The sequence below is a fragment of the Triticum aestivum genome, chromosome 1A (genome assembly GCF_018294505.1).
Source record: "Triticum aestivum cultivar Chinese Spring chromosome 1A, IWGSC CS RefSeq v2.1, whole genome shotgun sequence".
NCBI lineage: Eukaryota > Viridiplantae > Streptophyta > Magnoliopsida > Poales > Poaceae > Triticum > Triticum aestivum.
Window position 1 is genome coordinate 69,054,483 of NC_057794.1, and position 13,839 is coordinate 69,068,321.

A 13,839-nucleotide genomic window follows, 5' to 3' on the forward strand; every position below is an offset into this window, starting at 1 on the left:
AACTTAGATATGATAAATAAATGGATGTGTGCATCACTAGATGTAGAGGCCTAGGGATGTCCCCTCTTTTTCAAAAAAAATCCGCGACAGGGAAAAACAAGGAGCTGAATTCCGGTTCTGATTGTGGGCAAAAACACATAGTTGGCCTGTGGACGAAAAGAATTCACAATCTGAACTGCTTTCAATTTTTTTTCACAAACTGACCGTTTGTGTGGCGCCCGACAGCTAGGCGCCACATTATAGTTTGTAGCGCCTGGCTCTTAGACGCCACACGCCGGGGCAGCATGGCAGCCTAGGGCCAGGCGCAACCCCACATCCGGCCATGCAGTGCCTAAGGGATAGGCGCCACATATGTAATGTGCATGTCCCGACCCTTAGGCGCTGCACTGTCTGTGGGTCACAAATTGTCCAGAGAGCCACAAAAGCATTTGGCTCAGTTAGAGGCCCCGAAAATCACTAAGTGCCTGTGTGGCGCCTGACGGCCAGGCGTCTGACGGCCTCTAACTAGGAAAGAAGCATCAACATTTTAGTCACATTGTCAACCATATTAAAGATAACAAAAATCACGGAAATAGTAGCAACATTACTAAGAGTTACGATCACTTCAAGTTCAACAAAGATAACAACTTCAACATTAGTAAGAGTTTCCATCACTACAAGTTCAACAAAGACAACAAGTCGAAGAGTGCTAAGAGTTCATCACGACAACCAATTCAGTCACGTAAGAAAATGACGCCGCCTAGTTCCTTCCACGCTTGGTGCCACCCCTTCCCCTCTGGATGGGTATCTTCTTCTTCCTAGGTGGAGCAACGGGCTCTGGTTCCTCCTCCTCCTCATCGCTCTCATAATCATCCAAGCTGGCCATCCGCGAGCTTGCACCGGCCGCCTTCTTGCCTTTATTGTTGTAGTCTTCGGGTGTGTACCGATTGATTCCCCTCCTAAGCTTCAACATGAAGGCTGACCGAACTTGATAGTTATGCAAGGTCCTGTCATCATCGACCTATTGTAAAAGCAAACAATATGCTAAAGATCATGTGTTATCTTGAAGTTAGCAATGCATGAAAGAGATGAATATGTGCTATTGTCATACCTCTTGGGTAAACATACCCTCATCGTCCAGATAAGCTGTCGACATAGTATCATCCGCCAAATGTGCCCCATGGCCAGATTGGGGATCAGATGGTGTAGTGGACTTAGACAGCTCATGTTCCAATTATTCGGGGTCGCGGCAACCCACAAGGTTGTATAAACGCCTTAACCTTTGGCCCTGGCGTTGTAACATGGACAAGTTAATGAGATATCGAACTTAGCAACATATATAACATGTCCAACTGAATGAGATATGTACCTTAATGAATGCTCGAAGTGCACCTTCCTCTTTGCCTTTTCCAACATGGGTTGTTTCCAGAATAGACTGGCTTTCATCAGCTGATTTCTTGATCTGGTTGTGATGTGGACGCGAAGGACATGAAGATGTTAGTCAAGCAAAGATGTCTAAAAATGCCAACTATGAGCAGAAAGTTCAACACTTTACCAGAAAGTTCAACAATGGAGCATAAGGGACTCGGGTCCCTTGCTTGACATATTTGGTGTATTCGTGTCGGGCTAGCTCATCAAAGACGCTGGGATCTTCCAAAATCTCCTCAGCATACGACGGCTTCAAAATCTCAACACAAGTACTTTCATGATACCATTTAAGGTAATTGTTTTTTTTGACAGAAAGACTGTAGGGGAACCCCCTACAGTATAATTGGTGCAACAAGCCCAACTTGCAAGTACCAAGCTTTGAACCTGGGTGGGTGGGAAGGCATCAGCCCCTTCCCACCACTAGGCTATGCCTTAGTCTGCAACATGTTACCATTTAAGGTAATTGTTGAATGCGATTGGGAAGTGCTCATGAACCATGGCTCGTGCAGTACCCCGAGCATTCTCCACACTAAGCTCGAACATTGTGACATACTTCTTGTGATGTTTATCCCAGTCCTTGATCTTGTGCTGCTTTCTCCTATCCAACCTGCATGTTCAATAATCAAATATTTGCACCATCAAAAAGGACAAAACGATGCTAGATTCACATGGTCAATTCTCTCTTACCTGCGAAGCGCTTTGTCTATGTCCCGCCATTCCAGCGGGTGAGCCTAGAACAAACCAAATTGGCGGAATACACGATGCAGCATGTGAAACTCCACCATCCAGTTGCATATGAGTGGGCACCGCATAAGCCAAAGACTCTTATCCCGCATGCACATCGGATTTAGGATGAAACCTCATGTAATACCCACTCCATCCTTGGTGCCATATGGCTCCCATTCCACCTGCAAAATAGCACAACAACACAACAATGATGTTGAGTTCTCAGGAAAGCATGAGAATGAGCGATGTAATGTCGATGCGTACCTGCTCAGCCGTAAGAGTGTCCAACTCGTTGGTGTACTGCTTGTACATGAGAGTGACATTGTTCATCATCTCGGATACCACATCCCACTTGTAAGCCCAAGTGGGGAGCCATAGTTCATCCCCTTTGTCGTCCCAAGGTTTGTACGTTATGCTCTTCGGGCGTCCGACTGGCAAACGCTCCCAGCTCCATACAGAAAGTAAGAGCATACAACCACCTATACATTCGTCCATTGAGACCCTACAACAAGCACCGTCCAACTGCACATAAAGGAAAACATGGTTCACTTAAGAACAAAAATGCATTGATAATGTACAAATGAAGTGCAAGCAAACAACTAACTACTTGTCGGTACAAGTAGGCCAGTGCCGCTGAACCCCAACTCCATTTGTTGTCGAAGACGGTCAGCGTCTTCAGCCACATCCATGGAGCATTATTGCCAGTGCTGTCAGCAAACAAAGTCTGGCTGATAACGTACCACATGTACACCTGAGCATAGGTCTGCACCACATCCACATTAGCATCCTGAGGGCAATGCGCAAAGTTCACAACAATCTAGGTGAAAGGAGCACCGGCTGCAACTCTTTCCTTCTTCTTGTTTCCTTCTTCTGGTTCTTGAGGCTCTGCAGGAGAGCTACCAATAAGGGCCTCCATCTGCTGGCGGCACCCATCCGAATTGGTGCTCATACAGAGAGGCTTCCCCTCGATGGGAAGACCGGTGATTAAGGCAACATCCTGGAGCATCACGGTCATCTCCTCAGTGTGAAGATGGAAACTGTGCGTCTCCATCCTCCACCGATCAACCAGCACGGTGATTGCTGCAGCATTAAGGTTCGGTGTCGACCAGCTAACCAGCTGAATGAAAGGTAAGGGTCATGTCTGCTTGATGTACGGTGTGTACTGCTCATCGTATGGTATGACAGCACCAGAGACACCGTGAGACCGAATCTTCAAAGGTTGAAGAAACTGCAAACAAGCAAACCGAGTATTAAATATGGGGAATATGGGGCATGTCTATTTGAACTAAACACAAATTTCAAAATACAAACAACTATCATTATTACCATCTTCTTCTCCGACATGAAGTATGCCCGGTGTTGAGTGTCATAGAAATAATCGAGAAGCCAAACCATCCTACAAAGTTCAAACGTAATACATGAGCATCATTTCATAATCGTCACCATATCAAGAGGGCACACATAGGGTAAATATTCACATGTGTCATCATACTTCATATGCTAAGTAACAATTGAGCAAACTTTATACGGTAGGTACTAGAAAACCTTACAATAAAAACAAACAACAATAATGTTCCCCAATGTTTCTTCATATGTACGCAATTTAAAATACAAATCAACAACAATACTATTTTCCCTATGTTTACAACTAATCTACATAGCCTAAATCAACGTACATTCATTCTATTTCCCAAACAAATTTCAAAACAATCGAAGCCTAGGGTTTCAACACAAACATGAAGAATGGGGAAGGCTATTTGGATAGAAAGAAAGGGATCGGGCAAGATTACCTTCTAGGATGGATTGGGGAACAAATCCCCGCAGCAAATCCTCTGATCTGGAGTCTTTGGTGAGAGGATTGAGGTGGGGAGAAAGAAGCTACCGCCGTCGTTCTTCTGTTCTGGAACCACAAGGGAATGGGGTGGCACTACTAGGAAAAAGCCTAGCAGTAGCGCGGGGAGCCGCACTATTGATACGGTGCTACATCTAATACTTAGCAGTAGCGCGTTCCTACCAGCGCTACTGTTATAGCTCCTTAGCAGTAGCGTTGTCCATATAGGCGCTACTGCTGATGCAACTAGTAGTAGCATTTTCCACGCACCCGCGCTACCACTATTATGTTTCTCATTTTTTTTATTTTTAGTGTATTTATACGCCGTTATACAAATTTGGATACATTACCAATTAATATGTTGTTATATCATTATGTCCATGATGAATTAATATATCATTGTGAGGAAGAAACATGGTTTAGATTCATTTGGATGAATCAAAAGTTGAATTAGGACGACGATCCTACTAATTCAACTTTTGGTCACTTTTGATCCATCCACATGAATCTAATCCGCGTTCCTTCCACCTATGATATAATAACTAATCTTGATCATAATAACAAATCATCATGATCAACATCATCATCATACTAATATAAAGACTTTTGCATCATATCATCACCAACAACACTAGCTAATAATCATCATCGTCATTACCACCAACACTATTTAATCATCATAGTCATAGTGTAGCTATCTAATCACCACCAACACTAGCTAATAATAATCATCATAGTCATTACCACCAACACTAGCTATTTAATCATCATAGTCATAGTGTAGCACATCATCATCTTAAAACTCATTCTAGCTAGCTAATCACTCCTGCTGCTCTCTCTCAGGTAAAATAGCATAGAACATATGTAGCACTCCTGCTTCATCATATTGGAGCATGCAGATGAACATGTCTCCTAATTTTGGGTCGCGCTTCTGATTGCTGCCCCCTACTACTTATCTGTTGCGATCCTTCACAATTTTCTTCCAGTCATTGACTATTAAAATTTGCTCGCTTTGAGAAATCTTGAATGCACTCATGTGCAATGTAGGACATCTTGGTCGTAAGCTGATGACCCACAAATGTAGGGGATCTATCATAGTCTTTTCGATAAGTAAGAGTGTCGAACCCAACGAGGAGCAGAAGGAAATGATAAGCGGTTTTCAGCAAGGTATTCTCTGCAAGCACTGAAATAATAGCTAACATATAGTTTTCTGATAGGATAATTTGTAATGAGTAACAAGTAACAAAAGTAAATAAAGTGCAGCAAGGTGGCCCAATCCTTTTTGTAGCAAAGGACAAGCCTGGACAAACTTTTATATGATGTAAAGTGCTCCCGAGGACACATGGGAATATCGTCAAGCTAGTTTTCATCACGTTCATATGATTCGCGTTCGGTACTTTGATAATTTGGTATGTGGGTGGACCGGTGCTTGGGTGCTGCCCTTACTTGGACAAGCATCCCACTTATGATTAACCTCTATTGCAAGCATACGCAACTACAACAAAAGTATTAAGGTAAACCTAACCATAGCATGAAACATATGGATCCAAATCAGCCCCTTACGAAGCAATGCATGAACTAGGGTTTAAGCTTCTGTCACTCTAGCAACCCATCATCTACTTATTACTTCCCAATGCCTTCCTCTAGGCCCAAATAATGGTGAAGTGTCATGTAGTCGACGTTCACATAACACCACTAGAGGAGAGACAACATACATGTCATCAAAATATCGAACGAATACCAAATTCACATGACTACTAATAGCAAGACTTCTCCCATGTCCTCGGGAACAAACGTAACTACTCAAAAAGGATATTCATGTTCATAATCAGAGGGGTATTAATATGCATATAGGATCTGAACATATGATCTTCCACCAAATAAACCAACCAGTATCAACTACAAGGAGTAATTAAGAACAGTAAAACTGAACCATATCCCAGCCCTCTCACGCACCTGGCATTTTCGGTCGTCAGATCAAGCGTCTGGATCATTCCTGGTCGTTTGATCAGCATTTAGATAAAACTGGGCCGACTGTCTTATGGGCAGCTACTCCGGTAGCCTAATCGGAGGCCCGAGTTTAATTGGGCCTTGTGTGAAGCCCGCTTGAGCCTTGAAAAAACTGAAAACTAACTAGCGAACTAGTGCATCCCTTCGCTCCTCATTGGCTCCTCCTCTCCCGGCCGCCGGCCACAATGGCATCTTCTCCCTCCTCGCATCCCCGCACACCGCTGTGACCGCCTACGCCTTCACATCCCTTGCCAGCCTCACGGGACAATCCTCCGCCGTGGAATCGGGTGCAGGACCATGCCCAAGAGAGGCTGTTCCAGATGTGGAAGCGGAAGGGGAGTTTGATGCGAGGCCAGCCGACGAGGATGACCTGCATGCGGCCGGCGATGGCGGCGGATTTAGGAGGGCGCGTTGGCAGGGCACTTTTCCTTCCTCTCCTCGCACAAATCCTCCCGATTCCTCTCCTCTCGTGGCCGAGGGTGGATCTTTCTGTTTCGCTACCATGCTATTGAAGAAGTTTTTTTTCTCTTGCACCATTTCCTCCTCTGCTGCATGATTTCGGATTTTGTCGCCTAAAAATTTAGTGATGCTCCAATCAGATAGGATATCTGTGTAGCTAATCACCACCCTGTAGATGTTCTTTTTCCCATATAGGTTGTTCATACTATGCTACGATCTGTACTAATTGCTGATTTGTGTGCCAGGACACAGCCGCCATGTCGAACACATCTCCGCTCCAGTCAGTCACATTGTGCTACGCACATCCTCAAGTATGGGAAGCGGCCTTGGTAATCAAATTGAAAGCACATAGCTTTGTCGTTCATTAGTTTATGGTTCCCTTACTTGCCCAAATCACAATTTTCGATTGCAGTTGACCCAAAGCAACCTGATCGTGCTAATGCATCAGTTAAATAAACAATCTAGACAAACCTAGAATCCGAGGTATGCATTGTGATATGTTTCTATAGTTGATGATCCACTGATGTACAAGTGAAGACATGTGACGCCAAATATTGACATTTAGGGGGAAAGTAGAGTATTTTAACATATCTTGTTTTGTCCTAAACCTTGATATTTCTTCTGGTGCTTACGGTTCTATTCCATGCATGACCAAGAAGGCACAATTTAAAGCTAAGCATGAGATGAAAAACTAGGCTTAAGAGATGTGCTATGAAATTTTAACTGGTCCTTCAAAACAAGGAATAGCTTGATGCTGACAATGACATGCCAATTTATAGGAGTATTGTATGTTGGTACTTGGTTGCTCTTTCACTGGAAGAAAATGGTGCATACTTGTTTTGTGATCTGTTTGACAAAATTGCTCTATAATCTTGCCATTATAAAGACATGGAACTCATTTTTTTCTTCCTCTGAACTGTTTTGCATACCTGTAATTATTTGGATTGGGAAATGGATCTCAGCCATTAACTGACAAAGCAGGGTTCATTCATTGAAGGTAAGTCATTGCCCTCAAGTTCACATGTTATGTGTGGTGACTTATGTTTGAATAAACTTTGCATATTATAAGGATATACTGCCATATTTTCTTATAAACTGCTATTCCTATTTTGGCAAGCAAAAAAAACATAATGCCATCAAATCAGTAGGCAGACTTGTATATCCAATTTTAAGTCTTTATTTCCTTTTTTTCAGAACATTTTTGTGTTTATTTTCTGCATTATGAAATCTAGCTGGCAACAAACTCATATTTTACTAATGCAATAATATGCAGTACTGATACTGCTACCATGTAAAGTGTGCTCTGTTGGAAACAATGGTGTTAGTGTCTTGTATCATGGATATGTACAAACCTTTGCCCTTTGAGTAACCATGTATTTTGGCACTGAAAAAGTCATTAAAGAATTTTTCATGTGTATTTTTTACTGTCAAAATATCAACTCATTGTCCCAGGGCTGACGGCTTCCCAATTCCATCTCAAATATCTTACAAAATTTCTAATTATTGTGAATTCCTATCTTTGGTTGGTTAAATAAATATATTTTCACTGCATTTTTACTCCAATCATAATTTATAGAATTTACTGTAGTAAGAATCACTCCCAAGATTACTTTTAAAGCTGGCTGGAACACTGCGTTGGCATATGATTGTGATGTTGGTAACTTGGGATCAACAATTTGGATTCTTATGTCATGTTGCGAATCAGGTTTTGTGGTTGTGCTAATAGTTCCTCGATTTCCTCTGAACTTGAAAGTTTTCCATTCTTCAAGTGAACTAAACTGGATAGCTTTAAATCAGGCAGTGATGATAGAAAAGAAGTGTTCAGACAGGAGACATCTGCCTTATGTTAGAAGCCCTCCCAACTGAACAGCTACCTATAGATGAGGCAATGTGAGGCGGTAAGAAGTACCATGACACAACAGGGAAGAAAATGCAGTTTGGCATGTAACTGTTCTCTTTGTCAAATCTTTGTTTTTTGTGTGGTGAGTGTACTCCTTAGTACACAAATTTACTCCAGTTATTTAAAATTTATTGAGTTGGCAATGCTCACTTTTAAATTTAATTCTTCCATTTGAAACAAATATGTGGAGCAGATTATGCTAATTCAATTATACATCTTCATGCATTTACAAAAATGCCAACCATTCTATAGTCAAAATTGACGGGCGCTGCAAGGCGCGCCCATCATGATCTAGTTAACACTACTAGTGATACGCCTCCAATGTATCTATAATTTTTGATTGCTCCATGCTATATTATCTTCTGTTTAGGATGTTTATGGGCTTTATTATATAGTTTTATATTATTTTTTGGGACTAACTTATTAACCCAGAGCCCAGTGTCGGCTTCTGTTTTTTTGCCTATTTTAGGGTTTCGAAGAAAAGGAATATCAAACGGAGTCCAATTGACCTGAAACTTCATGAAACTCATTTTTGGAAGGAAAGCAACCAAGAAGACTTGGAGTGCATGTCAGGGGATTTACGAGGAGGCCACGAGGCAGGGGCGCCCACCCCCCTGGGCGCGCCCTCCACTCTCGTGCCCCCCCACCCCCCGACGTACTTCTTCCGTCTATATATCTCATTATACCCTAAAACGATCGAGGAGCACAATAGATCGGGAGTTCCACCGCCAAAAGCCTCCGTAGCCACCGAAAGCCAATCTAAACCCATTCCGGCACCCTACCGGAGGGGGAATCCTTCTCCAGTGGCCATCTTCATCATCCCGGTGATCTCCATGACGAGGGGAGTAGTTCTCCCTCGAGGCTGAGGGTATGTATCAGAAGCTATGTGTTTGATCTCTCTCTCTCTCGTGTTCCTGATTTGGCACGATCTTGATGTATCGCGAGCTTTGCTATTATAGTTGGATCTTATGTTTCTCCTCCCCCTCTTCTCTCTTGTAATGAATTGAGTTTCCCCTTTGAAGTTATCTTATCGGATTGAGTCTTTAAAGATTTGAGAACACTTGATGTATGTATTGTAGTGCGTATCTGTGGTGACAATGGGATACCACGTGATTCACTTGATGTATGTTTTGGTGATCAACTTGCGGGTTCCGCCCATGAACCTATGCATAGGGGTTGGCACACATTTTCGTCGTGATTCTCCGGTAGAAATTTGGGGCACTCTTTGAGGTTCTATGTGTTGGTTGAATAGATGATTCTGAGATTGTGTGATCCATATCGTATAATCATACCCACGGATACTTGAGGTGACATTGGAGTATCTAGGTGAAATTAGGGTTTTGGTTGATTTGCCTCTTAAGGTGTTATTCTAGTATGAACTCTAGGGCTGTTTGTGACACTTATAGGAATAGCCCAATAGATTGATTGGAAAGAATAACTTTGAGGTGGCTTCATACCCTACCATAATCTCTTCGTTTGTTCTCCGCTATTAGTGACTTTGGATTGACTCTTTGTTGCATGTCGAGGGACAGTTATGTGATCCAATTATGCTATTATTGTTGAGGGAACTTACACTAGCGAAAGTATGAACCCTAGGCCTTGTTTCCTATCATTGCAATACCGTTTATGCTCACTTTTATCACTTGCTACCTTGCTATTTTTATATTTTTCAGATTACAAAAACCTTTATCTACTATCCATATACCACTTGTATCACCATCTCTTCGCCGAACTAGTGCACCGATACAATTTACCATTGTATTGGGTGTGTTGGGGTCACAAGAGACTCTTTGTTATTTGGTTGTAGGGTTGCTTGAGAGAGACCATCTTCATCCTACGCCTCCTATGGATTGATAAACCTTAGGTCATCCACTTGAGGGAAATTTGCTACTGTCCTACAAACCACTACACTTGGAGGCCCAACAACGTCTACAAGAAGAAGGTTGTGTAGTAGACATCAAGCTCTTTTCTGGCTCCGTTGCCGGGGAGGTGAGTGCTTGAAGGTATATCTTTAGATCTTGCAATCGAGTCTTTTAGTTTCTTGTTTTATCACTAGTTTAGTTTATAAAAGAAAATTTAAAAAATGGAACTAAGGGTACCTCATATGCTTCATCTTTTTAATATCTATCATGAAAATAAGGATTCCGATAATTGTGCTCAAGTGCTAGAAGAAGAATGCATTAAAGTGTTTGGCACTAAATATTTGAATGATGAGCATGATTGCAATGTTGTTAGTATGAATTCCTTGAATATCCATGATGCTAATGATATGCAAAGCCACAAGCTTGGGGAAGCTATGTTTGATGAAGATGATATTTTTTGTCCCCCAAGTTTTGATGAGAAAATTTATTATGATGAAAGCATGCCACCTATTTATGATGATTATATTGATGAAAGTACATTTGGAGAGGTCATGACTTTATTTTGTGATGAATCCACTATCCCGGAAGAGGTTCCAATTGATTATGAGAACAAAGTTGCTATCTATGATGATTATTGTGATGACTTGTATCCTATAAAGAATAATGATATCCATGAAACTTGTCATCATGATTTTAGTTTTCAATTGGATTATGCCTCACATGATAGTTATTTTGTTGAGTTTGCTCCCACTACTATTCATGAGAAGAAGTTTGCTTATGTGGAGAGTAGTAAATTTTCTATGCTTGTAGATCATGAAAAGAATGCTTTAGGTGCTGGTTATATTGTTGAATTCATTCATGATGCTACTGAAAATTATTATGAGGGAGGAATATATGCTTGTAGGAATTGCAATAATATCAAGTTTCCTCTCTATGTGCTTAAAGTTTTGAAGTTATGCTTGTTTTACCTTCCCATGCAAGTTGATTCTTGTTCCCATAAGTTGTTTGCTCACAAAATCCCTATCCATAAGAAGTATTTTAGACTTAAATGTACTAGTCATATTCTTCATGATGCTCTCTTTATGTTTCAATTCTTATCTTTTATGTGAGCATCGTTGAAATCATCATGCCTAGCTAGGGGCATTAAACGCTAGCGCTTGTTGGGAGGCAACCCAATTTTATTTTTGTTCCTTGCTTTTTGTTCCTGTTTAGTAATAAATAATTCATCTATCCTCTGTTTAGATGTAGTTATTATGCTTTAAATTAGTGCTTGTGCCAAGTAGAACCGTTGGGAAGACTTGGGGAAAGTCTTGTTGATCTTGCTGTAAAAAACAGAAACTTTAGCGCTCACGATAATTGCTGCCATTTTTTATTGGAGAGCGCTATTTAGTTAATTATTTTTTCAGATGATTAATAGATAAATTCCTCACGTCCAGCAATTTATTTGGGAATTTTATGAGTTCTAGAAGTTTGCGTTAGTTACAGATTACTACAGACTGTTCTGTTTTTGACAGATTCTATTTTTCATGTGTTGTTTACTTATTTTGATGAATCTATGGCTAGTAAAAGAGTATATAAACCATAGAGAAGTTGGAATACAGTAGGTTTAACACAAATATAGATAAAGAATGAGTTCATTACAGTACCTTGAAGAGGTGTTTTGTTTGCTTTCGCTAACGGAGCTTATGAGTTTTCTGTTAAGTTTTGTGTTGTGAAGTTTTCAAGTTTTGGGTAAAGATTTGATGGACTATGGAATAAGGAGTGGCAAGAGCCTAAGATTGGGGATTCCCCGGAAGGCATCCCCTCTTTCTTCTTTGTTCATCGGTAACTTTACTTGGAGCTATATTTTTATTTGCCACATGATATGTGTTTTGCTTGGAGCGTCATTTCATTTTATTTTGTTTCGCTTGCTATTTAAATAAAATACCAAGATCTGATATTATTAAATGTTAGAGAGTCTTCACATAGTTTCATAATTATTCGACTACTCATTGACCTTCACTTATATCTTCCGGAGTAGTTTGTTGTTGCTCTAGTGTTTCACTTGTATCCTTTTAGAGCACGGTGGTGGTATTACAGAAATAGATGAACTCTCATGCTTCACTTATATCATTTTGAGAGTTTTAAATAGCATGGTAATTTGCTTAAATAATCCTAATATGCTAGGCATCCAAGAATAGTAAAAACTTTCATATAGAGTATTGAATACTAAGAGAAGTTTGATGCTTGATGATTGTTTTGAGATATGGAGGTAATAATATCAAAGTCGTGCTAGTTGAGTAGTTGTGAATTAGAGAAATGCTTGTGTTGAAGTTTGCAAGTCCCATAGCATGCACGTATGGTAAACGTTGTGTAAGAAATTTGAAACATGAGGTGTTATTTGATTGTCTTCCTTATGAGTGGCGGTCGGGGACGAGCGATGGTTTTTTCCTACCAATCTATCCCCCTAGGAGCATGCGCGTAGTGCCGAGGTTTTTGATGACTTGTAGATTTTTGCAATAAGTATGTGAGTTCTTTATGACTAATGTTGAGTCCATGGATTATACGCACTCTCACCCTTCCATCATTACTAGCCTCTTCGGTACCGTGCATTGCCCTTTCTCACATTGAGTATTGGTGCAAACTTCGCCGGTGCATCCAAACCCCGTGATACGATACGCTCTGTCACACATAAACCTCCTTATATCTTCCTCAAAACAGCCACCATACCTACCTATTATGGCATTTCCATAGCCATTCCGAGATATATTGCCATGCAACTTTCCACCATCCTATTTATTATGACACGCACATCATCATTATCATATTGCTTTGCATGATCATGTAGTTGACATCGTATTTGTGGAAAAGCCACCATTCATAATTTTTCATACATGTCACTCTTGGTTCATTGCATATCCCGGTACACCTCCGGAGGCATTCATATAGAGTCATCTTTTGTTCTAGCATCGAGTTGTAATCATTGAGTTGTAAATAAATAGAAGTGTGATGATCATCATTTTCTAGAGCATTGTCCCAAGTGAGGAATAAAAAAAGGAGAAGGCCCAAAAAAAGAAAAAAAGGAAAAAAAATGAGAGAAAAAGAGAGAAGGGACAATGCTACTATCCTTTGCCACACTTCTGCTTCAAAGTAGCACCATAATCCTCATGATAGAGAGTCTCTTGTTTTATCACTTTCATATACTAGTGGGAATTTTTCATTATAGAACTTGGCTTGTATATTCCAACAATGGGCCTCCTCAAGTGCCCTAGGTTTTCGTGAGCAAGCAAGTTGGATGCACACCCACTTAGTTTCTTATGTTGAGCTTTCATACATTTATAGCACTAGTGCATCCGTTACATGGCAATCCCTACTCCTTGCATTAACAGCAATCGATGGGCATCTCCATAGCCCATTGATTAGCCTCATTGACGTGAGACTTTCTCCTTTTTTGTCTTCTCCACATAACCCCCGTCATCATATTCTATTCCACCCATAGTGCTATGTCCATGGCTCGCGCTCATATATTGCGTGAAAGTTTATAGGTTTGACATTACTAACGTATGAAACAATTGCTTGGCTTGTCATCGGGGTTGTGCATGATGAGAGCATTCTTGTGTGACGAAAATGGAGCATGACTAAACTATATGATTTTGTAGGGATTA

General features: G+C 40.9%; 1 pseudogene; it reads right to left on the reverse strand.

Moving 5' to 3' along the window:
• Window positions 1-739: 739 nt before the first annotated feature.
• Window positions 740-3,528, reverse strand: LOC123131667 (uncharacterized; annotated as a pseudogene).
• Between the last annotated feature and the right edge of the window lie 10,311 nt (window positions 3,529-13,839).